Here is a 3,996-nt window from a genome sequence, read left to right on the forward strand (position 1 = left end):
GATTAAAAACGGTTTCAGAAAGTTGCTAGATTTGCAAAAATGTTGCTAGATTTGCAAAAATTATTGTTTGAGCCTCAAAAACCCATAGGAGTTAGGGATATTGGTCCGATCTGATGTTGTTGCCGTCTTAGATGTAAGACGGAAGTAAATTCTGGGAAATCAGGATTAATAACCTGATGTTGATATGCGCAATTCATGCAGGCGTACTATTATTTAGACACCAGGGGGAAGAGGGGAGGGGAAAGGAAGGAAGGGGGAGGGGAAATGGGCACAAGCTGTTTGTTTGCAGCGGCTCCATCTTGGAGTGTTGCATCGTGAGACATGGGTCAGTTAAGGCTAACGTGATGTTTACCTTGGTGCATATTAATATGGCGATGTTTGGAAATTTTAAAGAGTTCAAACAACATTTGAAACGTTTGAACAAATATAATAATATATCAATTTCAAACAGTATAAAAAAAAAAACAATTTTGGACAGTTTCAAAGGGTTGCTGGAATTGCGTGAGTGATTACTTGAGCCTCATAAGCCCACAGGGGTAGCGGATATTGATCAGATGTTGGACGGAAGTTAGTTCTGGTTCCCCAAGTGAGGAATCGAGAGTTGGGAGTGAGTGTAGGTATCTAAAGTGGTCTTGGATCAGTACATAGTAATTTAATATTACAGTTGTTCAAACACTCGAGTGATGAGGTCAAGGCACAGAAAAATGTGGATGCAGAGGTCCATGCTACTTGTTCAAAGAGTGGCTATCAAATGCCAATTTGTCTGTTCATTGAGTTCAGACAGGTCCGTTTTACGACGGAATATCCAAAGTTGTTCATGTCTATACAGAAGGTCATGCATGTCCCCCCCCCCCATGTTATCGTCCAGGTAAAACTTGAAGGTTCATGTTTTTTGGCTAAAAGATTTTCCACCATGAGGGCTGTCAGTTTTTTGGTACGAATACAAGACCTGTGTTCTGTGAGCCTGGTTTTTATGGGCTGCGTGGTCATGGCCACGTATCGTTACATGCATGGGCAGGTTATCAAATATATAACATTGCTGCTGTTACAGTTGGTTAATGTCCTTTGTGTCCAAGGGAAATGCCAGCCGATGTCAATTGTTGTGCTCCTGCTGGTGCTTGAGCAAGAGCTACACTGTCCACAGGGCATATGCCCAGTTGGTGGTGCATGGTTCTATAGGGTAGCTACTGTTTCAACTTTCGGTTCTTTGTAGGTGTGGATGAGTGCGTCCTGCAGATTCCGTCTTCTCTTAATCGCAAATCTGGGTGTTTCTAGAGTTGCTTCTCCCACATTCAAAATTGGCCACAGCTTCAGGATCTCTTTCTTCAGTTTGTTTGTCCTGGGCGAGTAGCTCATTACTGCTGTAATCTTGTCTTCTTTTGCTTCAGTTCTCCTGCCTTGTTCCAGGGTAATGTCTCGCGGGATATTTTTGGCTCGTTTTCGAGCCTGTTTGAGAAGTGTTCCTAGGGTAGCTCTGTGCTGTTAGTTTGGCTGCTAGGGTTCTGGCCTGATTGTCATATTCAGCTGTGCTGGAACAATTTCTGCGGTACCGCAGAAACTGTCCAAAAGGTAGGTTTTTTCTTAGGGTCGGTGGATGGTAGCTCTCATAACGGAACAAGGAATTTCGGTCTGTAGGTTTATTAAAGACCTTGCTTGCTATTCTTCCATCTCTGATTTGCAGGTTTAAATACAGAAAATGTATGGATGTGTTTCTATGTGTTTCCGAAAAGGTGAGAAACCTGTTCTGTTCGTTAAGCCATCCCATCTTTCATTGTATGGAGAACACGTTATGAGACGCTACGATCCCTGGATCCTGAAAAACTCAGGTAAGCCTCAGCGCTGTGCAGCAGCACAGACTGTTGGAACTTGTAAGGAACAGGCTTCCTTTAAACTGTATCGCACATACTGGCCACAAGGGGCTGTTGCACTCTGAAGAATGCACTAGGAAGCCACCTTTCTAAGGTGTATAATGACAAAATGTAGAAGTCCCTTCTTCTTCTTTTGTATCTCGCAATACCCTGCAATAGCTCACAGAAAGATGCACTCTTACAGGGTGCGCTGGAATGCTGTAGAACAAGGGGCATCCGTGCAACAGAGATAGTGAACTGAAAAAAACCCTTCCAAAAGAAACAAATACTAATTGAAAGGCTAACAACACTAAGCAGAAGGGTAAGATGATACTATTTAAGCACTAGACAGTGCGCACGCTCAACCAAAAGTGGTATAGAGGCAAAACATAAATTGTTTCTCTCGCTTTCTCTCCCCCAACCCTCTCATGTTTCCTCTACAGATGGGGCCCTGTGTAGAGAAATGTGCATACCTCACAGGGACATTGTTGTGACAACCCTCATAAAAGGTGTTGTGTCCCTGAAGAAAGTGGTTTAACCACCAACTCCACTGAAACTGGTAGGCCAGATGTGACCTCTCCCTCTCTTTCCTGAATTATAGATATAAGAGAAGGGGGCTACATCTTCTATAACAATTCATGCCAAGCTCTTTATCTTGAAAAACACCCATATTGGGCATGAGTGCAGCAACATCAAGTACAGCTGCAGAGTTATGAACAAACTGAGTGGAAGGCATACTATACACTACTTGCCCCTTCCCTCTCCTTTTTAGAAAAAACACTGAGCTTTGGGGTTCTAAAACCCCCAAAAAGTATACATAAAGAAAAAACTTTTTTTCTGTTTTTCAAGTGTGACCATCTCCACTGAAACCGGAAGGCCAGATGTGGCCTCTCCCTCTCTTTCTGGAATTATAGATATAAGAGAAGGGGGATACATCTTCTATAACAATTCATGCCAAGCTCTTTAGCTTGAAAAACACCCATATTGGGCATGAGTGCAGCAACATCAAGTACAGCTGCAGAGTTATGAACAAACTGAGTGGAAGGTATACTATACACTACTTGCCCCTTCCCTCTCCTTTTTAGAAAAAACACCCAGCTTTGGGTTCTCAAACCAACCCTTTTTTTCAAGTGTGACTATACTGAGCTGAGAATAAAAATAAAATTACAAAATTCATCAGCAATGTTTTCGGCCACACAGATTTTTAAATTGAATTTTGCACTCTTGGTGAATAGCGTGAGATCGGGGCAGCTTTTCTGCCTATCCCCTAACCCTAGATAAGTGGCTCATCAGCGCATCCTATGGGTAGTAAAATCACAAGGGTTTAGGAAGAAATGTTGGAGGGCAACTTTAGTCATAGGCTACATAACTGTAGATGTTTATGAATAACTCTAAAAATTGGTAAAATTCTGTGACTTCTGGTATGTTTCAAATAGTGTTGCCATTGGAGATCAAAGGAACAAGTGCCTGTGGTGTGCAGTCTATCAATGCTCACTATTATAGTCAAAGCAACACTATAGGCAGTGAAACCATGAGTGAGGCTTTTTGAAGATCATACCTTGAGAAGGAAATCACTCTGAACGGCTGACAATTTTGAAAGATGTAGGGACTGGCAATTTTCAGAGGTTAGGCAATACAAGATTAAATGAGATGCCCAGGATCACACATTGGTTAAGGAGAAAAGCTGGGATTTGTGCAAACCCTCAATTTCTGCATTTGAACACTTTTCCAGTTCCTACCATGAACTAATAAAATCTCACTTTATAAAACTGACTTGGAAAGTGCACAAATCACATTACCAAACAACCATTTTATAAAACAATGTATTGTAGAAGAGTGTTACGCACAATGGGAATGATTATAACTTCGATTCTCTCTATCATCAAGAGAAGTATATAAATACCAGCAGACCACATAATGTTATTTAACAGATTTAATCTGGGTTTGTCTTTTGTATTTTAAAGCTTTAAATACTTCCAAAAAATGGCTTGTGAAATTGTCTTTGTAATTGTTTTATAAACGTGCCTAAAAATCCTTGACTTTTACCAAAAAACACAAACAGTTTTTTTGTGCCCAGAATAAGCTTGCCCGAGGCCTGCAACATCTGATTTGCAACACCCCTTCCACTCAAATGGCCTACTTAAGAGGA

Source organism: Ambystoma mexicanum, chromosome 14, assembly GCF_040938575.1.
Source record: "Ambystoma mexicanum isolate Mex_15411 chromosome 14, UKY_AmexF1_1, whole genome shotgun sequence".
NCBI classification, from domain to species: Eukaryota; Metazoa; Chordata; class Amphibia; order Caudata; family Ambystomatidae; genus Ambystoma; species Ambystoma mexicanum.